The sequence below is a fragment of the Acinonyx jubatus genome, chromosome A3 (assembly GCF_027475565.1).
Source record: "Acinonyx jubatus isolate Ajub_Pintada_27869175 chromosome A3, VMU_Ajub_asm_v1.0, whole genome shotgun sequence".
Lineage (NCBI taxonomy): Eukaryota > Metazoa > Chordata > Mammalia > Carnivora > Felidae > Acinonyx > Acinonyx jubatus.
In genome coordinates, this window is record NC_069388.1 from 51,677,488 (window position 1) to 51,704,529 (window position 27,042).

Consider the following 27,042-nt stretch of genomic DNA (forward strand, 5'->3'; position numbering starts at 1 on the left):
GCTGAGCCTGATCATAAATACTTCCTGTGATGTCAAGAGTGACCAAGAGGTGAGGTGGGATTGGGCCTGTAGGTTGGCCATGACAACACTACGGTGGAATTGTTTCATAAGCCCCCATCACCCTCCCCCTTGTATACAAAAACTGGCCAATAAAGTAGGCTACTCCCCATATACCAAGTGTGCATTCCATGTGCCTAAATGAGTAGGAGATGAAGATGAATCCCCACACATTGCAGAACTTCTTGCACTTTGTGTGCAACTACCCCAAGTGAATACTTCAGTTTCTTCTAAAGGTTTCTTTGTTTACTGGTCCTAAATTGTTTATTTATTTCAACTGATTTCAGTAGTGACTGATGTGTTTTATTGCCTTTTACAATGATTTCTCATTTAATATTTCCAAGTGCAAAGATTGGCCAGAATAACACCTATTTCTGTAATATATAATAATGAATAGAGGCTGAAACATGATTTCTGAATAATATACCACCTTCTTTCAGAGTGGGACATCAGATAATATTGGAAACAATCTGTCATAACTAACAGTGTCAGTAAACATGGTTTTCTCTGATCATCTAGTTATGACATGGTTGAAGCATTTTTTTTTGATGTTTATTTATTTACTTTTGAGAGAGAGAGAGAAAGAGAGAGCACATGTATATGAACAAGGGAGGGGCAGAAAGAAAGAGACTGAGAATCCCAAACAGACACAGAGCCTGATGTGGGGCTCAAACTCTTGAACCGTGAAATCATGACCTGAGCTGAAACCAAGAGTCAAGTACTTAACTGACTGAGCCACCCACGTGCCCCAAAGCATGTATTTAAGTATCATTTTGCTCTAGGGAGGTGGTCCTCATATTTAATGTGCATCCAATTACCTAGAGATATTAAAAGTCTCATTTCTGGCCTCACCCCCAGAGTTTCTGTTTCAGTTTCTGGAGTGGGGTATATCTAATATGTTCCCTGGAGGTGTCAATACTGCTGGTCAAGGGACCACACTTTGAGAACCATTGCTTTAGGGAATGAGCTCAGCATATGAGATAATAGGAATTTGAGATTGACTAGCAAGTGATTGAAAAACTGACATGGAAGCTTCTTGGGTTTCCTTTCTTAAGAAGTTATGTGTTTATTATTAAGTTCTTATAACTAAGGTATGTCATTGTTCCATGTGAAATAGATGGCTTGCCCTTTAGTTAATAAGGATGGATGATTAATTATTAATTCAGTCTGAAACATGTAATGCTATTAGCAAGAGCCTGCCCCACTCTTCACTAACCTTCATTTAGGAGAGTCTCTTCTAGATAGAGGTAATCACAAGTAATATATGACCAATATTAATGAAAGATGTGGGTGCAATTTAGGATGGGCAGCAGTGCATCCAACCAGAAGTAATTATCTCTATTAATTCTGCTGAGTGGCATCAGCTGGGGTAGAGGAGTCCAGTTGCAAAGAGCATCCTGGATCTCCTCCAGCCTCTTTGCCTCCCCTGTGTCACTATTTACCCATTTGTATCAGTCTGCTTGGCAACTATAACAAAATATTAAGGAGTGGGTGACTTAAACAACAAACATTTATTTCCAACAGTTCAGGAGGCTAGGAAGTCCAAGATCAAAGTGTGGCAAAGCAGGGTTCATTCTGAAGCCTCTTTTCTTGGCTTGTAGGTGCCATCATTTTACAATGTGCTCACATGACAGAGGGAGAGAACTCTCTGGTGTTTCTTCTTCTGTAGACACTAATCCCAGCATGAGGTGTTACCATTGCTTGATGACCTTCCAAAGGCCCCACCTCCAAGTACCATCACACTGGAAACTAAGGCTACAACACAAGGATTTGGGGTGGGGGCACACAATTTTTCAGTCCATACCACTGAGTGCCATGAATTATTACCAGCACTAAAGGATCATGCATTTGGACTAGGTGGGGTAAAGTGTCAGCCTGAGTTAATGTAAAGTCTGAGTTATACAGATTTTGAGGAATGCAATTCAATATGTGATAACAAATGTTACATAAATCCAAGAAAAACATTAACTGTATTGAGGCACATCAATGTGTGTACCAATGGCCTTAAAATCATCTTGTTCTATTAAACAGGTGAAACATTTTTCATTCACTTCAATTACATTATTGATTTGTTTAGTGACTGTAGTCCTCCCTGGATATAATTATTACCTACTCCCAAACCATGGAGTCAGATTAAGTATATTTTATTACTTTCTTGTATTTCTTTTTAAAAATTTTTAAATGTTTATTTATTTTTGAGAGAGAGTGTGAGTGAGGGAGGGGCAGAACGAGGGGAGACACAATATCTGAAGCAGGCTCCAGGCTCTGAGCTGTCATCACAGAGCCCAATATGGGGCTCAAACTCAAGGACTGCAAGATCATGACTTGAGCTGAAGTCAGATGCTTAGACTGAGCCACCCAGGTGCCCCTCTTTTATTTCTAAATTTTTATTTTATTCCCTCTTGTAAGATATTTACCTTGCCTCCATGCTATAGATTATAAATATCAGATAACAAAATAAAAATGAGATAGAGGATGATGAAACACTTTGTGGCTTCTCAAGTTAGATACTTAAATGCTTGTTAGTAGTTGGTCAGGGTATAATTCAAAATTTGACTTTGGCCTATAGGTCTGGTTCAGTCTGATTACTAAACCTTACTTGCTTTGTAGCAGGTTTTCTTAGGGTGAGATTTACTCTATATTTATGGAACTTTTCCAAAATGATACTTAGTCTTGAATTTAAATATGCTACTGATAAAGGCAGCTTCAAAAGCTCTTAAGTATTAGTGCTTCTGCATTAGATTTGCTGCTGTGCATTGGGAAAATCATACTCTAAATTGGTTATTTGGGGGACATTTCTAGTAGTCCATGATATGTGAATGTAATATTTGCAAAAGGTGCCCACTTTCTTTTCCAGAAAACCATAGCTTGTTGCTTGGAAAACATAAACATGTGACGTAGGGCATCATGTTTTTCATATTGTGATTCTCAGAGAAATGTGAGTTCAAATGTCAGGACAGGGGAGGGAATCTATTATTTATTGAAAAGCTGCTCTCTGCCCATTAGAGTGCTGGCCTGCTTCACATATGCTATTTCGTGTAATTCTTTCATTAACCCTATGAGATAAGAACAATTATTCCCATTTTTATAAATAAGAAAATTGAAGTTCAGAGAAATTAGCAAATTGCCTTAATTTATAGCACAAGCAAGTATCCAGGTGTTTCTGAATAAAATCTAGAGAGCTTTCTACTGTACAGTGGTTCTCAAACCTGGTTGTACATTAGAAATACTTGGGTAGTCTTTAAAAGTATGACTAGTGTCAGGCTCCACCACCAGTAATTTTGACTTATTCGGCTTGGAGTAGGTAGTGACACTTTAACACAGTGCTTCCTGTCCAACGGGGTCTAATGTGCATGTGGTTGAGATCCATTGCCATCCACCCTGCTTCTTTTGGAAGAATAGTATTATTAAACACTATCAGCTGGTGGTAATTTCAAAAGAAAATGAGTTTTTAGAAGTTCAATAAGGGGCTTGTGGCCAAAGATGAGATCACTTCTATTCTTGACTCTTTATCACCTGATGCATACTTGTTGCCCAGGTAATCCCAAACTGCCCTATAGCATTCTACATGGCAAGTGATAAAAGATGAAGGTGGAGCCAGTCTGTGTTGAAACAATTGTGGAAAGCAGGTCACATGAAAGACACTTATACTCAGAATGTCCATTATGAAGTGAAAATTCACTGTTTGTGCTTTAGGCAAAATTAACTGGGGTACACATATAGATCACAAAAGATTTTCATATGGTTATGCTGAAGATAATTAAATAATGTACATGAACAGACACTGTGAACTCCAGACACTCTGAAGTCAAATATAAGATACATGAATTATTAATTTTATAAATGACAAAATATTAGTGAAAATAACAATAAAAATAAGTTTCTTTTTGGTTCCCTACCATTCACTGAGTGGTCTCAATACTCTCATTAGTAACTACAGTTTTTGAAGAAAGGAATCAAGTGCTTAGGAGGGCAGCATAATCGAATCTGTGAAGGAGAAAATGAGTAAGTGCATGGACATGGTTCCTGTCAGTCAGCACTTGCAGGGAGTCATCTGAGTGTTCCAGGTCTGACTTAAAACGATGACATTGCAGTGAGTGATCTTAAAAAGGCAACTTTTAACATTAACAATTTTTGTTATACTTCAGACATGGAAAAACATTGGTTTTTTTTGTTTATATTTATTTATTATTTATTTAGAGAGCATGAGTGGGGGAGGTACAGAGAGAGAAGGAGAGAGAGAATTTCAAACAGGCTTCATGCTGTCATCCCAGAGCTCAATGTAGGGCTCAAACTCAAGAACGGGAAGATCATGGCCTGAGCCAAAACCAAAAGTTAGATGCTTAACCAACTGAGCCACCCAGGCACCCTTGGAAAGATATTGATTTTAATCAACTAATTATCAAATCAACTAAACAACCCAAGAATACCAGATATTTGAAGCCAAAGAAAAAGCAAAATATCAAAACAAAAATCTGGAAAATAAGACAAACAATGCTAATTTATTAGAAGCAACTCACTTTTTACTTCAGTTATGTAGCCACTGGAGTCCTAGATTTAAATATCTCTGAAATGAAGTATTCAAGAGCAGCAAAGAGAGAGCATAAACTGACTAAAGTGTTAACTGCAATATATGGCATCAAAGGGCGAAATGAAGCCACGTAAAAGTCAAAATAGAAATGGAAGAAAATCATCTTATTTAATGGAGTTTGGGGCTCCTATCTGATTCAGAAATAGGTCAAATGTTTCCCTGTCCCAGTGCTAATTATTCTTCTTACACTCCTTCTTCCCCCACTCTAGCCACTTAACCCAGAGAACAAGGAATTGAGGATAAAACTATGGATCTTGGGGTGCCTGGATGTCCCTGTCTGTTGGGTGTCCAACTCTTGATTTTGGCTTAGGTCATGATCTCATGGTTTGTGGGTTTGAGCCCTGTGTCTGTGCTGACAGCGTGGAGGCTGCTTGGGATTCTCTGTCTTCCTCTCTCTCTGCCCTTCCCCTGCTCATGCACTTGCTCTGTTTCTGTCTCTCTCTCAAAATAAATAAATAAACTTTTAAAAAATCCTATGGATCTCATACTGAATATGCTGATATCATAGTATGTTTAAGAAGGGAGTAGAAGGGAAATTTTTTAAATTAAATCTCCAATACCTTCTTCTTCTTCTTCTTCTTCTTCTTCTTCTTCTTCTTCTTCTCCTTTTTTTTTTTTTTTTTTTTGCTGGAATTGTCTTTGAAAAAAAATCTCTGAATTAAAACCCTTTCATTATCGCCTTCAAAGAAACTGTCCATATGCTGTCCATATGGTTGTCCCTTCATGCAATAGACTCAAAGCCTTTTATCATTGCAGGCGTTAATGGGGAGTTTGCCTTTCTGATGACTGGAACCCACTTGAAAAAAAACAAACAAACAAACAGAAAAAGCTTCCTGTCTTGGTGATGTTTGCAAGTGATGTTTGCATTTTAGAAAGTTTTGCAATCAGAGCATAGGCTATTTGTTTACTCTGTCAGCTGGAAGGCTCCCTGCAACCTAGAACACAGTTGCAGGAGGTGGTACCAAGTACAAAGGAAAACAGCTGTGTAATGAGCTAGCAGCACACCGCTGCCAGAGAAAGCCTCATTGTAGGGAGAACCAGCCGTCACAGTAGAGTTTATTGCAGTCATCTTCATCCCTGATTTAGTTTGAAATGAGCAGAAAAGAAAAAAAAAAAGAATCCTCATAAAGACTGAGAATTACACTAGCAAGTGGTCTTGGGGGCAAATGGGTCAGAAATCAAAATGATATGTTTTTTTTTGTTGTTATTATTTTTTATTGCACCAACCATGATCATCTTTCACTGCAGATCTCAGAGGTAAACAAGTTGAAAGCTTTGTTCATGTTCAGGGAAAGCAAACAACTGTAGGGTTGTAGACATATTTCTTTCTGAAGTATTGTTGAGCAAGTAAAACTGTTTGAAAGAAAGACAATTCTGAGAATAGTGATGGAGGTGAGAGAATTGGAAACCTCTAAGCAACTTTTTAGGAGGCAATGGGATGTCCTGAATCTGCAGAGCTGGGGCATAACCAATTCTACTGTGGGCCAGAAGAATGAGTGGAGTCAGAGATTTCTGGGCTGGAGTCTGGGATCTGACCCCAGCTGAGTTGCTTAACTTTCATAAATCTTATTTCTTTCACTTACAAAACAAGAATAATAACATCTGACTTATCAGAGGGTATAAAGAATAGGCAACACAGAGAGTTTAGCATAGTGCCAGACACATAGAAAGCATGCACAATGTTACAAATTATGAATATTACAGAAAGGAGTGCTCCTGGGTTATAAGAAGAAGATGATGTACTTTGGGATAGTGGATGCTTCAGGAAGAACCACAGTTCCCAAAAGATGCCTACCATCTCTGTAGCCTCAGAGCCAAGCCTTAAAATCTCTGTCTTGTACTCTCTGCCCAAATATCCATCATTCACACATCATTGAGTAGATCACTGCTTTTCAAACCAATGGTGGAGGAAAGGTCAAATTTCTAGCTCATGGCAGACTAATACTTTTTATAGAGTACAATAAAAGACAATTATTAGAAAATCACAAATAATCAAAAAAAGACCAAACATAAACCTGCTGATCACATGCTTGGATATCATGGTGATGCAACTTGATAGAAAAGCTTCTCATTGCCTGCTCTCAAGTTTGCCCTTATCTTGCCATTACAACAGACAGTGATTGGCACCAATGTGTAGTTCTAGTTTTTAGGACCATTGGCATAACGTCCCCATAACCTCTACTCTTCCTTTAGGTCTCAATTAGGATGTTCCTTCCTTGGGAAACTTTCCTTGATCTCCCCAAGATTGGACTGGTTACCTCCTGTGTGCTTTCTTTGCCTCCTGTGCTTGTCCCAAGTTTACAGGGATTTGTCTTATTTGCCTTCCTATTTTCATTGCTACCAAAATCTGATGCGCAGCTGATGCTCAATAAATACTGGAAGGGCACATTCCTTTCTTTTTAAGAAAATATGTTTTTCATGTTTATTTATTTTTGAGAGAGAGAGAGACAGAGTGTGAGCAGGGGTGGGGGAGGGGCAGAGAGAGAGAGGGAGAGACACAGAACTCGAAGTGGGCCCATGTGGGGCTCGAGCTCACAGACCACAAGATCATGACCTGAGCCGAAGTTGGATGCTTAACCAACTGAGCCACTTAGGTGCCCATAGATTCCTTTCAAATAAGGAGAGAAATGAGGTGATTTTTCAACTCCGTGATTACCTGAACTTGGGATAGGATCATTCTTGGCATTACTTAGATTCACCTTGGAAAATTAGGTTTCCTTTTGGAAAAAATACTTCCTTGGCAAGAAAATAAATAAGCCACAGTAAACCCTGGGAAAGTCTCAGTGATAGAACTTACTCATGAAGTGAATTTTATTCAGGAGCTTCAGGAAGGAAATTGAAGGTTTAATTTGTATCCCTTCCTTAGAGTTGGATGTATAAATCTTTGGAAGTTTCTTCTATCTTTAAAATATACTGCTTTAGAAGATTTTTCTTTGACAAGTCATGGTTCTGATGACTCACAGAAGACTTAGTAAGAGTGTAAACTGATGTATGCAACTGTTTCTCTAAAACCAGCAAGGGATAAGAAAATACCAGTGACTGTCTCAACGAGGGAATAGAGAAGATTTTAACCAAGACTTCATTTTTTCCCCCTTAAGGATAAAGGGGAAATGTGAAAATATGGTTTCTATTTTATAAGTGGAATTTTTACATTTCATCATGGAGAGAAGAAAATGCTGATTCACACTTAATAGAATAGGACATTGTTTGGATGGTCAAAGGAAAACATTGTTCATTTGAAAGATGACCAAATTATTTTCCTCCCCATGGGCGGTTCAGTTATTCCCTATCAACTGGGACTAAATAAATGTTTAAGAAGTGCCCATATACAAGACACAGAGCTATTTGGCTTTGGTCTGAGGAGAAAAGTGGCTTTCTTTCCCTTCTCTGGAGACTGACCTTAGCCCCTGCCCATTGTTCTTATCAGGGACATGGATCCAAAACTGGCCACATGAACCTCTTGTCAGTCCCCCAAAACCCTGTTTGTAGCAGAGGAAAGAGGACTGAGACTGTCTTCATGATGTCAAACATCTTGGGATAAAACAAGAAGGCTTCTATTACCAGTAGGAAATCTGTCCACAGTCTAAGTGCCCTTAGACTCAGTGAGCTAGATGATTGCCGGGCAGCGGAATTAAACCAGGCATCTGGACCCCAAATGTGCACCACACATGATCAATACATTAAAAAACAAATTTTCTTGGCCATATGTAGATCTATTTCTAAATGTGTGTATATTGTTATACTTAATAAGTTCAACATTTCAAAAAGAATTATTGAATACATCTCATAATTTTTCACCATTATGTTTTATTCTTAATCAGATAATGAAAGTACCATTGCTATTATCATGTGTGGGTCTGAAAAATGTTGGATTAAAAAGGGCTCCCGAGTCTCTGTAAAGATTGGAAACTGTGATGTGTACCACCTTGCCCTCTAACTTTGCAACTGCACAGACATATGCAGGGCAGGAAGCCTCCAGAGGCTCCAAGGAGGATCTGGCTGCTTCTCCTTAACAGGGAAGGTAGGTTGAGGACAGAAAACTGGAAGGAATATTCAGGGAAGAGTAATCTCAGTGTATAGTCACCCTAACACTGGTTCTGTCTTGCTGGATGGTGAGTTAGGAGGTATATGGAAGTCCTTATATTCTCAAACATCTCTCACACCTGATCCTCAATGCTCTATGTTCCTATAGTGAAGAAAACTTGCCTTTCACTATGGAGAATTCTAGTTTAAAACTAAATCAGATTGGTTTAATGCCATTTGGAAGTAACACATCTCCTGTCTTCTCTTCTTGAAGAAATATCTTGATTAGGGAAGAAGTTGACAAGACACGATGTACAGTTAATCTAGAAAGTGAAAAGAGTATCATGGAAGAGAGGAAAGTCATTTGTATATGAGGTTTGATTGCTCTGTGTCAACATGGAACAGGGATAAGGAGGCAGGAGCTTGTCTATAGGATGTTAAAACTGAGAAAAATAATAAAGGGAAAACTATCTAAAGTGGACACTCCAGAAGGAGAGGCTGGAAGAGGTAGCCCCTACCACTCAATGCTTATTACGAGATGATCTATTACAGACCCAATAAAGTATCCTCAATGATCCTCAATCATCAATTACAAGTCCCAGCAAGGAAAGGTGTACATTTCCTGTCCAACAAGAAGTTGACTATCCCTACAACTCAGTCCATGAGAAACTGTCATCATCCTTAGGTCTTGCTTTTCCCAATGGACTTTCATTCAAAACAACCTCTCCCAACTTCTCCCATCTCTATAAAACAACATCTCTCTCTTAACATTGGACTTGCCTATGGTTTTGCCATAGTTTTATTATCCTTAATCGCAATTCTCAAATAAACCCTCCCCCGCCTTTTTTTTGCTGGAAAAAGAACACACTTTTCTATTTTTAAGGTGAACACCACCCAGAAAAACAAGATAGTGGGGGATGGTGGATGGACATGGAGGCAGAAATTCAGCTAGGCAGAGGAAGCTTGACTGACAAAACAGCCATGTTTGGGGTAATGGTTGGCTTTCATGCTAGCTTCGGCAGCACATATACTAAAATTGAGGCAATGGTTGGCTCTGGAGCTCCAAGGTGGCCATAACACTTACCACAGAAGTAGAGACCTGAAGATATGTGAAATTAGGGAGGCCTGTGGGCTTTATATCATCATCAAGGAAGTATATCATTGGAGGTCAAAATTTTTTATCACTAAGTAGCCTTTTAAGGACTGGGCTCCAAATGCCACAAGGGAGATAGACACAAGGCTATAGAATCACAGAAATGACAATCAAGTGATGTCACAGATCCAAGTGGTTACAGGTGGTGTATGAAGCAGAAAAGATTCAGGGACTAATATGGGAACCCAGTGGTCAGTATTTCAACATCAATGTCTGGGATGAAGATCAGAGCTAATCCTTGGGGGGATACCAATGGAAGTGTGTGGGATATAGACAGATTCAGTTTAAATATAGTTAAATAATGCCCAACCTGCATGTGGTATGTTTACAATGTTCACTCCACCTTAGGAAAATTAACTAATTGGATTTGGTAGTGATGCCTTCAAGAGAAGGAAATCCTCTGAATCTCCACCCAACTTATGGGGAAATGACTAGGTTTGGTCTGTGTCCTTAAATACCTGAGCTTAGAAAAATGAAGCCATCCTTGTATCCCCCTATACGTTGTAGGAGTTTTGCAATGAATTGGGGATCAACATCACAACTGCGCATAGAATATTTCTTTGCTGTTGTTGGCTTCCTAGGTACCTGATGACTCTCAGAAAGCTCATGGGAAGGAGGGAGCAGTCAGATCACAGTAGGTTTCAGGCTTTCCTGGCTTTTTTAATCAAAATATCATCACCAGACTTCTCTTCATTACCATTTTAACTGTAAAACTTACTACAGGATGAGGGATGAGGGGAGCAGGGTCATCTGCAGCATTCCCTGGCATGAGAGGAGTGAGGGGGCACACAGCAGGACAGACCTCATTTCCCACCAGTGTTTGGAGTGGCCCCAAAGGAAGAGCTTCATCCATCCTGGCAGAATAAAAAGTATAAGAAGGAGAAAGAGGAGTAGGTGAGGACTCACTAATTATGCTTTCAAGGTTAAACCCGAGAATACTGAGATTGAAAACTGACCCTAACGGGTCACACTCTTGCTCCTTCCAGTTGGTGGATTCTTATGGAGAGGTAGGACAGGGTGACAAATATGGAAGACTGGAGCTCCATGGGGCAGCTAATCTTGTTCAGCTTTTCTATTGCAAGAGCCAAACCCAGATCCTGACACACGGGAGGTCAATAATGAATATTGGATTACGTTTTGAATGAATGATCTTTCTCCTAAAGGCTGACAGGGATCCATGTAGACAGCTTTACTTACTTGGTTTGCTGAGATGGCTTTGTTTCACCCTTACTTGACTCCTTCCATTACCAATGTGAGTAAGGTTATCATTTGTAGTAGAACCCATGAAAAAGCATAGCTTAAGATCATTGTTTCTGGAGAGATTCCACAATAAGCCAATGGGAAACACTGTCCCCTTTATACATAAGCAGATCTGTTGTTACACTTCCTCAGGAAGCTAGCAGACATCAAAATGTATGTCACAGTTATTTTTTTGTGTGTAAGGTGTGTTTGTACAATAATGTCTGTAGGCACGCGTAGAAAGCACTTTCATTTTATGATATACACCTTATATTCATCATGTTTGTGTGAGTGTGTGAGGAATGAATGAAATCCACGTCATGTACCCAACAAACCTCTGGGGTGAATGGAGTCATCTCTGGCATCAATCACAGGTGCTCTGTCACTATTCATTTACAGGAGATTGCTTCCCTTTTACTTTCTTCTCACTTATTTTGCTCTTTCCTTCTCATTTTCATGCTGTCTCCCTTCTCTTCATTTTAATTTTTCTTTCTTCTTTTTTCTATTCTATTTTCCCCCATTCTATTCTATTTTCTTTTGCTCCCCACTTCCATAAACACCCATGCAGAGCTCAGCCATAGAGGGGGATGCTCAGCTTTACATTTGGTATGAACCTATTTAAGAAATCTTCTTTCCTTGAAGGGACAGGAATTTTCTCCCCAAGATTATGCTTATATAGATTTATTTGTTTGTAGTCTGATTTTTACCACTAGAATTACAAAGTTACATGAGAGTAGTTTCTGGAATTGTGCCTAGTATATGTGTGTAGCCACTGAAAGAATATTTGTTGAATAAATGAATAGATACTGAATGCCTTTACAGATAGACGTAGTAAGGTTTATAAGCTTGATATAAACAGATGTGGTCTGTCTGCATTTGTGCCATCTGTAAATTGTGTGATCACCCACTAGCTTTGCAAAGACTGGGTTGAATCTTGAGAAAACAAAACCCTCATGTTCCTTTCCCCTCCATCTCTAGGGGCTTGCTTGGATTTCTCCAAATCCAGTTTGTGTTGTGCCAGGCCATGACTATTTATCTCTTGTGATGAATACTTAATGCAAATAGCAAGCCATCCTGACAGATGTTGGCATTCATACCCACTGAGAAGGACAGTGAGCAGTGTGAGAAGTACTGATGTCAAAGGCCATTAAAGCGAGTGAAAATTAACATTTTTCATCAATGTCTAACAGTGTGCCACCAAACAGGCCAACCACTGTGCCACTTGTTTATAGAAACACGTTACTAATCAGTCAGTAAAATCCTGTAATACCTGTGTTTCTCCATATTTGCTTTTCAGCCTTTTAAGAACATTAGATTAATCTCAATTAGTAAAGCTAATGCATGCAGAAATAGCTTTTAAATTCCATTTAATTTAATGGAAAACACCCTGCTGAGTGAGAAATATAATTTGTATCTGGAGCTGTTGGCTCCATGTCCAGGACACTGATGTTGATTTTGTTGTTGTTGTTTTGTTTTTGTTTTGCATTTCTTACAAATCATTAAAAAGCTTGGTATTCATTTCTCCATCAGGGAGGTAATGATCTAATGTGTGCATTTGAATTTTATCTTTTCTCCTGGTGAAACAACAAAAGGGAAGTTGCTGCATCCTAAATGTTTTCTTATCATGTGAATGGTTTCCATACAAATAAAACAGTAAAATATAACTAAGCAACAATGAAACAGTCATCCTTTTTCCTCATGATAGCCCATATGTTGTCAGCTCTCTCTTTCATTGTTACTGTTAGCTTTGTTTTATTACTGTGCCTGAGGCCTGATTTCCAACAGGAGGCCTTGTATAATAGAATGCCACTAGAATTTTAGCTCCCTGTGATTTACATGTCAGCTCTATTTTGATAATAAAGCAAGAGAACTAGTCACAGGTAATGAGAAAATTCATTTTATTTACTGGTGATGTTTATTTGTGAAGTATTAGAGGGGTTAAGTTTTCAGCCAGAACAAAAGTTCCCGGAGTTGATGACTGATAGTTTCCAACCTTCCCATGGCTCATGACAACAGGTGGCTGACAGGTGGAATGTGACATGTAGAAGTGCATAAAAAGCATAAAACCATCCAAAGATAATACCCCAGTAATAAAATACAAGATAAATTAAATGTTATAAAAAATAATCATTTATTCTCGCCCAAATAATTGTGAAGGTCATAATGACTCCTTGTTGTGTCTTTTAAAAAAAGTTGTCAAGATGAAAAGAGGAAAAAGTTGTGATGCTGGGGCTTAGGGAGAGTTCCTTATCTGAAAATCAGGAAGTCTGAATGTCTTGGCACTGATCTTTGGTGGGGTTTGGACAATGGGAACAGCAGCAGGCAAGGAGAAGCAGGGATAAGGGTGAACAACGTGCCAACAGCACAGGCCACAGCAAAATCCCCTCTAACACCATTCCTCAGGGGAACCACCTCGCCGTATGGTGGCCTCTGGCCATATTAGACCCCAACCCATTACCCTTTGTGGATGGACACACACTTCAGTTATGGATTTGACTCCCCTACCTGTAGGTGTTCTGTTAGAAACACTATTCTTACATTTAAAGGAATCCTTATTCATTGCCATACTACACTGCATATGACCAGGGTGCACTTGATGGCAAAAAAGTGTAACAATGGGCTCCCAATCATGGGATTCACTGTTTCTTGTTAAGATCTTTGCTGTGGTATGAAAGTTTGTGTCCCCTGCCTTCCCCAAATTCATCTGTTGAAACTATAATCCCCAAGTGATGATATTGGGAAGTGGGGCCTTTGGGAGGTAATTAGGTCCTGAGGGTGCAGCCATCATGATGGGAAGAGACAGGAGAGAGTTTATTTTCTGTCTCTTTAGTCTCTGCCATGTGAGGTCAGTAAGAAGACGGCCATATGCAAGCCAGGAAGAGAGCTATCCCCAGGAACTGAATCAGCCAGCACTGTGATCTTGGACTCCTACAGATTTATGAGAAATAAGTTTTTGTTGTTTAAGTCAATGAGTCTATGGCATTTGTATGGCAGCCTTAGCTGGCTTCAATAAATCTTTGGCTATTTAGGCTTTTTGTGGATTCATATGAATTTTAGAATTTTTCTAATTCTGTAAAAAATGCCATTGAAATCTTAATAGAGATTACAACTGAATCTGTAGATGGCTTTAAGTAGTATTGACATTCTAATAATATTAACTCTTTCAATTCTTACACATAGGATATTTTCCATCTACTTGTGTCTTCTTTGATTTTTATCAAGGTCCTTATAGTTTTTAGGGTGGAGATCTTTTACCTCCCTGATTAAATTTATTTCTAATATTTTATTATTTTTTTAAATACGAAATTTATTGTCAAATTGGTTTCCATACACCACCCATTGCTCATCCCAAAAGGTGCCCTCCTCAATACCCATCACCCACCCTCCCCTCCCTCCCAACCCCCATCAACCCTCAGTTTGTTCTCAGTTTTTAAGAGTCCCTTATGCTTTGGCTCTCTCCCACTCTAACCTCTTTTTTTTTCTTCTCCTCCCCCATACACTTCTGTTAAGTTTCTCAGGATCCACATAAGAGTGAATAACATATGGCATCTGTCTTTCTCTGTATGACTTATTTCACTTAACATAACACTCTCCAGTTCCATCCACATTGTTACAAAGGGCCATATTTCATTCTTTCTCATTGCCACGTAGTACTCCATTGTGTATATAAACCACAATTTCTTTATCCATTCATCAGTTGATGGACATTTAGGCTCTTTCCATAATTTGGCTATTGTTGAGAGTGCTGCTATAAACATTGGGGTACAAGTGCCCCTATGCATCAGCACTCCTGTATCCCTTGGGTAAATTCCTAGCAATGCTATTGCTGGGTCATAGGGTAGGTCTATTTTTAATTTTTTGAGGAATCTCCACATGGTTTTCCAGAGCGGCTGCACCAGTTTGCATTCCCACCAACAGTGCAAGAGCGTTACCATTTCTCCACAGACTCTCCAGCATCTATAGTCTCCTGATTTGTCCATTTTAGCCACTCTGACTGGCGTGAGGTGAAATCTGAGTGTGGTTTTGATTTGTATTTCCCTGATGAGGAGCGACGTTGAGCATTTTTTAATGTGCCTGTTGACCATCTGGATGTCTTCTTTAGAGAAGTGTCTATTCATGCTTTCTGCCCATTTCTTCACTGGATTATTTGTTTTTTGGGTGTGGAGTTTGGTGAGCTCTTTATAGATTTTGGATACTAGCCCTTTGTCCGATATGTCATTTGCAAATCTTTTCCCATTCCGTTGGTTGCCTTTTAGTTTTGTTGATTGTTTCCTTTGCTGTGCAAAAGCTTTTTATCTTCATGAAGTCCCAATAGTTCATTTTTGCTTTTAATTCCCTTGCCTTTGGGGATGTGTCAAGTAAGAAATTGCTGCGGCTGAGGTCAGAGAGGTTTTTTCCTGCTTTCTCCTCTAGGGTTTTGATGGTTTCCTGTCTCACATTCAGGTCCTTTATCCATTTTGAGTTTATTTTTGTGAATTTTGTAAGAAAGTGGTCTAGTTTCATCCTTCTGCATGTTGCTGTCCAGTTCTCCCAGCACCATTTGTTACAGAGACTGTCTTTTTTCCATTGGATATTCCTTCCTGCTTTGTCAAAGATTAGTTGGCCATACTTTTGTGGATCTAGTTCTGGGGTTTCTATTCTATTCCGTTGGTCTATATGTCTGTTTTTGTGCCAATACCATGCTGTCTTGATGATGACAGCTTTGTAGTAGAGGCTAAAGTCTGGGATTGTGATGCCTCCCGCTTTGGTCTTCTTCTTCAAAATTACTTTGGATATTCGGGGCTTTTTGTGGTTCCATACAATTTTAGGATTGCTTGTTCTAGCTTCGAGAAGAATGCTGGTGCAATTTTGATTGGGATTGCATTGAATGTGTAGATAGCTTTGGGTAGTATTGACATTTTGACAATATTTATTCTTCCAATCCATGAGCACAGAATGTTTTCCCATTTCTTTATATCTTCTTCAGTTTCCTTCATAAAAGCCATTTATGAAAAGCTTACAGCTAATATCATCCTCAGTGGGGAAAAACTGAGAGCTTTCTCCCTGAGATCAGGAACACAACATGGATGTCCACTCTTACTGCTGTTGTTTAACATAGTGTTGGAAGTTCTAGCATCAGCAATAAGACAACAAAAGGAAATCAAAGGGATCAAAATTGGCAAAGGTGAAGTTAAGCTTTCACTTTTTGCAGATATTATAAATGGAAAATCTGATAGACTCCACCAAAAGTCTGCTAGAACTGATACATGAATTCAGCAAACTTGCAGGATACAAAATCAATGTACAGAAATCAGTTGCATTCTTATACACTAATAATGAAGCAACAGAAAGACAAATAAACTGATCCCATTCACAATTGCACCAAGAAGCATAAAATACCTAGGAATAAATCTAACCAAAGATGTAAAAGATCTGTATGCTGAAAAATATAGAAAGCTTATGAAGGAAATTGAAGAAGATACAAAGAAATGGAAAAACATTCCATGTTCATGGATTAGAAGAATAAATATTGTTCAAATGTCAAGTGAATTTTAAATGAAAAGTAGAATTAGGGTTTCTAGAGCTTTAGGAGCCCATTTTCACTGTAGGTAGCGATCAGATTCTGATGAGAGTGATGTGTGATACCAGTCACATCCTTCTTGTGAATTGTCAAAGTTCTCTCAAGTTTGCCGGTGACTGTGCTAACACAGGAGAGCACAAAGTCCTCCTACACAGCAGATCCATTCACCACAGGGAGATAGGGCATGGCAAACAGAATCACCACCTTCTTTGTTTCTTACTAGAGATGAAGTTTCTGACAATCTGCCCCTGCATGTTCATGATGACCACTGTATTTGATCTGCCACTTACCACAAAGTGCTCTGGGTTTTTAGGAAGCAGTATCACACTGTTGATAGTGCTATCTGTCCCTGCAATGCTGCCCAGGGATTTAAATGGATTTGAACGTTTTGTGGTCTTCATATTCCAGATATTTACAGTCCCATCAGAGGATGCACTAATAATACAATGTCCATCTTGTGTAAAAGTTAATCTATTTAACAAAAGAGGAATGGCCACAAAATTCCTTCAGGGTTTTCCCAGATTTTAAACCATGAATTCTAATTGTCTGGTCAAAAGAGGCAGTAAGGATATGACTGCTATCCTTAGAAAAGCTTTTCTGTGACACCTTTACTGTGTGCCCTTTCAAATCTCCTAAACACTGTCCACTTTGAATCTTCCCCATACCTTGATTTTTTCCATTGTGGACCCCAGTTGCTAACATTTCTTTATCTCTGCTGAAACACATGCAGAGGACAGCATTATCCATCATCCTAAAGTCATCCTGGGCCTGGAACTAAAGATCCTTTCTGATTTTTCCAGTTGTAAAGTTCTAGACTTCAGTGAATCCAACAACAGGCCCAGTGACCAAATACTGACCATCTGGAGAAAATTGAGCACACTCTGTATGTGATTTCTGACTAAACTTAATATGACGGTTCAGTTGGGTAGGAAACTTTTCTTCTTCTACATCTTTGACGGTTGCTTTGCCTCAGAACAAATCTATGTAGTCATGCCAGGAGGAAGCAATCCCTGATGTTGCTGCCACTTCAGTACCTGTCCCAGTAATGCCATGAGATGAGATGGAGACACCACTGACTTCTTAGGTAAGGACTGGGAGATTGCTGCTCTTCTCTTTGCTACTTCTATCTGGGTAGACCTCATGAGGATCGAAATAAGACCTGGCCAAGAGGTTCTTCAAATGAACACACTGCTCTGGCTGTGTTTGTTTTAACATGATCATGGGAGCAGTCTGTCTCAGGAGTGACCTGGAAGCCCCCAATTCACACAGCTCTATCAATTCCAGAACAACCCATTCATAGAGGTGAATGAGGGTTTTGTCTGGCAATTTCAGAGACTGTAAAACAGTATCCCAGTATTAATGTCAGCTACAAAACTTTCAGTGCTGCCCATGATATTCAGAGACACAGTAGTCTCTTCCTGTACATTAGCTAATGCCTGATATACGCTGTTTTCCTTCAGGTATTGTATGATAAGATGGGTCACATCCAAGCACTTGATTTTGATCAACATAGCATTATCCTCACAGGCACAGAACTCACTCCACTATTCAGAATCAGAATTTTTGGAAACTCTTCTGGTTAATCTAATGTGCAGTCCAGTTTGAAAACTGCTGGACTACAGTGGTGTTGCTTACAATTTTATGTACGTAAGGATCTCCTTGAATTTCATCAGGTCTGGGATGGGGCTTCACATGGCCCATTTCTGACAAGTTTCCAGGATTTTCAGTTGCTACTGGCCCAAGGGCCACACTTGGAAAAACAAGGTCTACTAGGCAACCATGCAATGCCCTCTACCTTATGTATCCTCAGGGTACTTGCCCCAGTAAGGATCTGTGATTGGTCATCAGGCCCTACCTTCTCCCAATGTGGTCCTCAAGCTAAAGTCCTATCTCACATATCTTGTCCTCATTTGGTCTCTAGCACAGGCATCAGGCCTCTGTAGCACTCAGAAACACTGCCCAGGGAGGTGAGTTTATCCTTGACAAACCAACAAGAGTACAAGAGCTGGAATGTCCTGTTACTGTTGCTGCCTAAAATCAGTTAATTTTTCTCTCAGATGCTACAGCCATCTTGGTTGTCCTAGAATTTTCTTGTGCAGGTAAAGGGACTTTACTCTTTTTTCTGGTTCTAGACACTAACCCAAAGTGAGCTTTTTCTGCCTTGAACAAAGGGCAGAGTTGAGCTCTGGTGTTCAGGGAATGTAATTGGAGCCCAGTTTTCTCACATTCTGCTGTCCCCACCTCTGTCTATGGACTTATCTTTTAAAAAATCCTTTAAATGTAGTTGCTCATGGCTGAAGTCAAGGCACAGGCCCACGGCAGCCAGGGCCTGCCTTGAGTGGGCTGAGAGCAGCAATTCCTTTGCACTGTCCCCATCACTGGAGGGCATCTACTCCAAACTTGTAAGTGTGTTACACCTAGGACAGGGGAAGCTGCTCTCAAGGTCTCAGTCAGGTGGGCTCTCACCCACCTGTGCTTCTATATTCTATGGGCAAAATCTCTGGAAGCACACAGTTTTAATCCTGCCCTGTTCCTCCCCAGAAAAGATGTAAATTCAGTGCCATTGGCACCCTGCATCTACATTAGCAGAGGCTGTTTGTGACTCCGGGTGGGAGGTGAAAATCAATTGTAATCTGCCTCATTTACTCCCAGGGTTCCAGTTCGTGCTATCAAGTGTTAATGGAGAGTAAGGGAGAGAAATTATATTCCCATTGATTACCTGTGTACTAGTTGAGATAGATTTTAGCCACACTGGAATTTATTAAGGTAGGGAGGTTTAGACTTATACAAGAATTTCTGTAGGCAGTGCTTATCTGTTGGTGCTAATAAGGAAGTGACTAGGCACCTAAAATTATGGAGAGGACTCTAAGCAATGCATCCAGGAACTTAGCAACCTGGCTATTGTTGTCCTTGAAGTCAAAGTGATAGGTAGGAGTAGACTGAGGCAGTCAAGTTATGCATACCAAAGAGAAAAAGAGACCAAATGTCTAAGATTTGGTTAAATGCAGCTCGAACAGTAGCTGTCAAATATCAAGCATGACGTCTAAGGGAGCCTATCCAGGGCAAGTGAGGCAGAACATAATCCTACAGTGGCACCTGGTGGTGCGGGGGGATTCCTTGGGGGTCAGGAAGAGGTGTAAGGATGCCCTTCCTCATGAGAGTGCAGGAGGCTGGTAAGGTCATTGGTTTAAAATCTGATGAGAACAGTGTAAGCATACACCCTCTTCTCATCTTTTAGCAAACTTTGTGGTGCATTCAGTGACTACTCCCAAGGCTAATTCTGGTTCCCTCTCTTCTTACCTGTGTAGTCATGGGACATTTCTTTAACCTCTCTGACCTTCAGATTCTCATCTGAATGAGGGGAGGTTAAGGGAGTATTTAATAAGTTCAAAATATGTAAAGGGTGTAACATAGGGTCTGACATTGCTTAATAAATCACTTAATAAATACTAGTTGTTATTTTGATTGTTTTTTGTTTTGTTTTGTTTACAAGGGATAAATACTATTCTATTAGTTGTTATGGTCAATGGATTATGATCTTGCTTCATAAAAAAAAATTCCCTAGACTTCCAAGCTTACTGGTGGAAGGAGGCTCCCCCATTAGAAAAGAATAGCTGAACAGGTATAACACTGCCCCCAACATTTCTTGCACCTGTGCTCACCTCCATAACCACTTTGGTTCCTGGTAGGGAGGAGGAAAACAAAGGCAAAAGAATTGTAGCTTAAATTAAATCCTACAGTTTGGAGCCCACTAATAGACACCTGAAACATGCACCTTCCTCTGAGGACTTATGGCTGCATTAGTGCCTTAATGTTTAAGTTTTATTAAAGACTACAAGTAACCTTAACAGCAGCTAGCCCTTCAAGGCTCTGAAAGCCTTCCATCAAAGTTCCTTAGAAACTTACTTATCTCTATCTTTCCTCCCTCCACAAACTTAAAAGCATATAATCAGTCACTCCTCACAACCCCAGTGCTACTCTTTCTGCCCATGGATCCTGTTCCCATGCTTTAATAAAATCACCTTTTTGCACCCAAAATGGCTCAGAAATTCTTAGCCATTTGCTCTGAACCCCAAAATTTCATAATTTTATCAGTAAGAGTAGATAGGGATACTGCTGTACCTTTAACACCTGAGTCAAGAAGAAATCCAAAAGTTCCCTGATTCCTCTTAGCAGAGGCAGTAACAACCTAAGAAAGCTGCACAAAATACAATCTTTTAAAAGTATAATTTTCTTTCTGGAACTCCTAAGTCCTACCATTCTGAGTGAGCTATCAGGAGCTGAGAGAAGTCCTCCTTCTGAGGTTCCTCATTTCCAGCCTGCCTCCCCTCTCTAACACATGTCTTTCCAAAGTTCCTTCCCAGATGCCTAAATCAGTCTTTCCCAACCACCGAGGGCGTTTCCCCAGATTCCCCTTTTTTTTCCTGAGCCATTTCTCTATGTAAATCACCTGCACTGCAGTGTAGCAAAAAATTCCACTGCAAGCCACATAAACTGTATTGTATCATAGCACAACACTAAAGCCACAGTGGTTACATGCTCAGGATGGTACATACACAATAACCCACTTGTTTTCTCTCCGAAGCCCGTTGTCTTTCTTTAGATAATTTGCTAAACTATTCTCCCAGAGAATAGAGGTTATAATGTACATTCTTCATCAACATTTGCAAGTTTAGACTCTACTGATGAGAAATAAATTTATTCTTACAAAAATATGTTCCCATTTCCATCTGCTTTTAGGAAATGGTCCAGATCCACTTTTGCTCTGGTCACCTCTGGCTGTGATGCACACAGCTGTGTGGGTGACAGTTCGGGGTTCCTGGGTGATAGAGCTTTCCACCAGGTGAACCTCTCGTTGAAATGGATCTGAAGTCATAGTTGTTTATGCTATGCTCATTAATATTCAGTTCAGTAGTTGTAGGGCATCTACTTGTGTCAGGTGTTGTGCAAGGACATGAATAACAAGGATCTAGTGGACATGTGTCATCTATGGGTGCTCCATGTCTTTTGCATATTGCCTGTACATTTAATAATCTCCACCTCACCTATCCAGATCCTTCTGTAATAACATGAAATCCAAAATATGTTTTCCAGACTTCCTGTGAGCATACACCTTCTTTCTGACTTTCCTGGGAAGAGTTGAAGGCTTTACCCACAAACAGGGAATTTCTCCTATTTCTCTTCTAGTGTGCTCAAATGAAGCCTCACAGATGGTGACCCTCAAGCTCTTCAGGCTTTTGACACCTGAAATCCCATTTCCCTGAGGCTTTGTGATTCCTCCACCAAGATCCTATTTCTGCTGCTTCTATGTCAGTTAAAGTTATCTTATTTTCCATTATTCTGATGAATCCTTTACATTTTCAGAATATACTTCTCTCTAACTTTTAAAAATACTTATTTATTTTGAGAGAGACAGAGACAGCAGGAGAAGCAGAAGCCAAAGCAGGCTCTGTGCTGTTGGTACAGAGCCTGACGTGGGACTCGAGCTCATGAACTGTGAGATCATGACCTGAGCTGAAATCAACTCATATGCTTAACTGACTGAGCCACCCAGGTGCCCCATCCAATGCTACTTTGAAACATTGTTCCTTCAACCCATGGGGGAGGGGAAGGAAAGAAAAAGAGAGATTAGAGTGGGAGAGAACCAAAGCATAAGAGACCCTTAAAAACTGAGAACAAACTGAGGGCTGATGGGGGGTGGCAGGGAGGGGAGGGTGGGTGATGGGTATTGAAGAGGGCATCTTTTGGGATGAGCACTGGGTGTTGTATGGAAACCAATTTGACAATAAATTTCATATATTAAAAAAAAATAAAAATAAAAAAAAATAAAAAGCAAAAAAAAAAAAAAAGAAACATTGTTCCTTCTCTTGGAAACTTTCTCTTTATTTAAAAGTCAAAAACCTTCTTCTTAATATCATCCCCCTCTTCTTGTGTAAGTAATTGACACAACTTTCTGGAACTCCTCTTTCATTGAGAACTTATGCAGGGGACTCTCAACCCATCTTTAATGCTGCAGATTAAGTCTTCATTTTAACTTTCATGGTATTCAGTTTTCATCCTCCCACTTGCACAGCTACATTCTGGATTTGTCATGCCCCAGATCTTGGTACAATTTTTAGGCCTTTATACTGAAATAGTGCATGACCAATTGTTTTCCCAAAGGTCACCCTTTCCTGCCATCTGTCTGGGAACAATCATTCTGCTTGGAGATTGCAAACATTGAATGAAAGTAACATCTCCACAATAATTAACTTCCACATTATCTTTGAAGATGTAAGTAATATTTTTCTTTCAGAAACAAGACAGACTTATTTTTAAGCCCCAGAGAAGCTCATTCCTTAAGGCCTACTGTCAACATTTATGTATCATAATTTTGCTTCCTATCTTATGTACTAGTTTTATAGTCTGTAGAGTACAAATAACAACAGCAGAACCAAATATGTTTTTTCTCATTCTGCTTTTTTCAACTGGGATGAACAAATGTCAAAGATAATTAATGTATGTTGAAAGGTGATACTCTGAACCTGCAAATTTTGAAAGCAAATTGAAGTATGTTTCCATAGCATTGATATCCATACCCAGTAAAAGATTTCCTCTGGGGTGTGTACGCGTGTGGGTGTGGGCATGTGTGTGTGTGTGTGTGTGTGTGTGTGTGTGTGTGTGTGTATGATATCCCCCAGAAGAGAATCATTCTTTTTGCTGCCCTGGAAGAACAGAGTTCAAATTTGAGTAAAGAATCCTAATCAATAAGGCTGGCTTCCTGAGAAATTTGCATTCTCTATTCTTAGCTCTTCTAATAGAAGATGTTGCTTTGGGCTAAGGAAACCTCAGTTTCACTCAGTCCTGCTGTGCCACCTTCCTCTTATGGGCAGCACTGGTAGAAGGATATTGGCTTCAGTCCTGAGAAGTTCCACAGGAAGAGAAATGGGTTCATGTGACAGCTTTGCCATTTATTTTTCCTTTTCCAAGGCAGGTGTTCAGCCTCTGTAAGTGATGAGCTTATTAAGTCTCTGCTCTTTCAAAGTCCCCCAAGGGACAGTTTTCTGTCTGTTTGGCATTCTGCACTCAGTGTGTAGTCAGGTAGTCCTTATTTAGTCAAGCTTCTGCTTGTGTTCATTTGTGGACTCTGTTTTAGCCTGCACAGCAGGTGGTCTGTTTGGTGAAGGTGCCCTTAAGTAAGTGAAGTCCTAGAAATGGAGGCTGTTGGGCCAGTGTGTAATTCATGTGTGTCCTTCTTCCTTGGGCTGGCTGACTTCATGATGGGCAGAAAAAAATTAAATGGAAGAAATTGCAAAGTAATGCAGTTCAATAAATACTTGGAAGTAGAAGACTATGACCCTACCAACCCGAGTTAGAATTTGGGGCTGTCTGTGGGGTTCAATTGGTGTCAATATCCCCTGCCTCTTCAAAGTGTCACTGCTTAATGCTGTGGTAGATATCTAGGAGTTACAGTAGGTACATTGTTAGCAGAACCTCAGAAAGTCATACTATATGACTTTTACAGAAGTATTACTTCAATTTTTTTGAAATGTGTCAAGTGTCAAAAAATACATCCAGTATTAACATATGGCAAAATTGGCTGCAGAAGCAGCTAGATCCTTAATATTTTTTCCTTTAGACTGTTTCATTTTTTCAGTAAATTACTCCTGTGGAAGAACATATATTATCACCATCCACATTTTGATTTACTGTCAATAAGATGACAGCCTAAGACTTATAAATAATTATGGTCATATCTCTATCACTTAATCTTTTTGCATTACTGAAAAAAATAAGGAAATGTAAGTTCATATACATATATATTGAAATATTTATATATTTGTAGTTATACATTATACATTTCTTTGGTTTCTGGCTGACATTATGTGTGCAATTCTGATAGCAAATTATATGCAACAACAGACTGAGCTCTTAATATAGTAGAAAATTAGTAAAGTACTGAAAATTAAGATTAGTCATAACCAAAGTAGCCTGTAGAATTAAAAAGAAACTTGCAAATTCTATTTGCCAAATGGTAATTGACCATGCAATCTTAACCTCTCTGTAAATGAAACAAAAATGTTCTAAGAAGAAATAACATCTGAACAAAGGGCATTTGTGAGCCCAAAGTAGTGAGATCTGTTTCAGGGTTCTATTTTGATAGAGCAGATTTTAAAATGTGAGGCACTGGCCTATAGGGAGCTATAGTATTTTCTTTTTTATTTTTATTTTTATTTTTATTTTTTTAACTTTATTTTTTATTTTTCAATTTACATCCAAATTAGTTACCATATAGTGAAGCAATGATTTCAGTAGATTCCTTAATGCCCCTTACCCATTTAGTCCCTCCCCCCCTCCCATAACCCCTCCAGCAACCCTCAGTTTGTTCTCCATATTTATGAGTCTCTTCTGTTTTGTCCCCCTCCCTGTTTTTATATTATTTTTGTTTCCCTTCCCTTATGTTCATCTGTTTTGTCTCTTAAAGCCCTCATGTGAGTGATGTCATATGATTTTTCTTTTTCTCTGACTAATTTCATGTAACATAATACCCTCCAATTCCATCCGTGTAGTTGCAAATGGCAAGATTTCATTCTTTTTGATTGCTGAGTAATACTCCATGGTGTGTGCGTGTGTGTGTGTGTGTGTGTGTGTGTGTGTGTGTGTATATCACATCTTCTTTATCCATGCATCCATCAATGGACATTTGGGCTCTTTCCATACTTTGGCTATTGCTCCTGGGGGTGCATGTGTCCCTTTGAAACAGCACACCTGTATCCCATGGATAAATGCCTAGTAGTGCAATTGCTGGGTCGTGGGGTAGTTCTATTTTTAGTTTTTTTAGGAACCTCCATACTGTTTTCCAGAGTGGCTGCACCAGCTTTCACTCCCACCAACAATGCAGAAGAGATCCTCTTTCACTCATCCTCTCCAACATCTGTTGTTGCCTGTGGTGTTTTCTAAAGAATTCACTGAATGGTCAAGCTTAATTTTTTTTTCTTTTCAACCAAATTATGAGTTGCTAATCTTTCTTGCATTAACTGGAGGTTGACAAGACCTGATAGTTTTGTTGGGGGAGTTTACAAACTCTTGCCAGGCAATGGAACCAGAAGCATGAGGCTAGGGGAGGCTGAGGGGACAGGCTTGTACTCTAAAACTCAAATAATTTCCTTCTTGAATCATATATATATATATATATATATATATATATATATATATATATACACATATACATATATATTCATCATTAGGATTAAGTAATCATTTATATATATAAATATACATATTAACTAATTTTAACCATGCATATCTGTCTATAATTATACATATTTTATTTTATATAATATATATATTTAGTTAAATCTTTAATCTTAAGGCTATTTCTCCAATGGTTTCAATCAAGTCTATTTACTTTCAGTAGTAGTGAATTTAGGGTTTTATACTAAAAAGGGCTGACCACTTGGGAGGTGCTTTCAAAGCACTTCTACTGGAGGACAATTGGGAAGGACTGTGATACTATGAGCAATTCTGCAAACCACAGCCTGTACTCTGCAAGAGTCCTTCCTGGTCCCTGCAATGCAGTGACTAGTTAGTAGAGTTCCACACTTACCTGAGAGGCAGCCTCATGTCCCAACAACGACAGGATTGGAGATGCCTCAGAAACAGTGCAATTGTAATTTAGTAATGCAGAAGCAACAAGCTTTAGATGTCTGTTCTTCTGACAAGGAAAATTCTCAGCTCAAGAGGAGCCACCAAAGTCTGGTTATCTTCTCTGAACTAAAGATAACTAAATAGTTATCTTCTCTGAACTTTGAGCTTTCTGTTGTGCATATAGCCCAATCATAGATATACCACAAACAAACAGTGTCACTTCAATAATCAAATTCACTGTGTCATGCCAGCTACCTGTCCTTGTAACTTTGGATTAGGCTAACGGTGGGAGTTAATAGGACTCACCTTCATCAAAGAGCTAATGAAACCAAGACACCAGCCTGAGACCACACACTGTGTATAAGCAGCAGACTCCAGATTCTCTTTGAAATACTTTACAATAACTGGTGCTTGGTTTTGTTTTCTTATTGTAGGGATACCTCCTCACTTGTAAATAAAAGTATGATGAAAATTACAGAACACATACTTCGGTGGAGCTTTCAGGCGTGCCGGGTAGTATTCCAAGTGTTTCACAGACACTCACTTGACCGGTGCAGAAAGTGGGGCTGAGAATAGTGATGAAACTTGCCACAGTTAGCAAGTGTTGGAATCATGATTTGAATGGCAGCCTTGTGCCAGCGTCCTTGATCTTAACCACCACACTGTATAGAAAATTAAAAAAAAAACTTGATTTTTTTTATTTAAAAAATATAAACTGAGCCTTAATATGTATGTATAAGAGTTAATTATAGCAAATTTTTGAAGCTGGCCATTTTATAAAGTTTGGCATTG

The 27,042-nt window shown here is 39.3% G+C and overlaps 1 pseudogene; it reads right to left on the reverse strand.

Moving 5' to 3' along the window:
- Positions 1–16,611: 16,611 nt before the first annotated feature.
- On the reverse strand, positions 16,612–18,134 carry LOC106977294 (WD40 repeat-containing protein SMU1-like; annotated as a pseudogene).
- Positions 18,135–27,042: the final 8,908 nt, after the last annotated feature.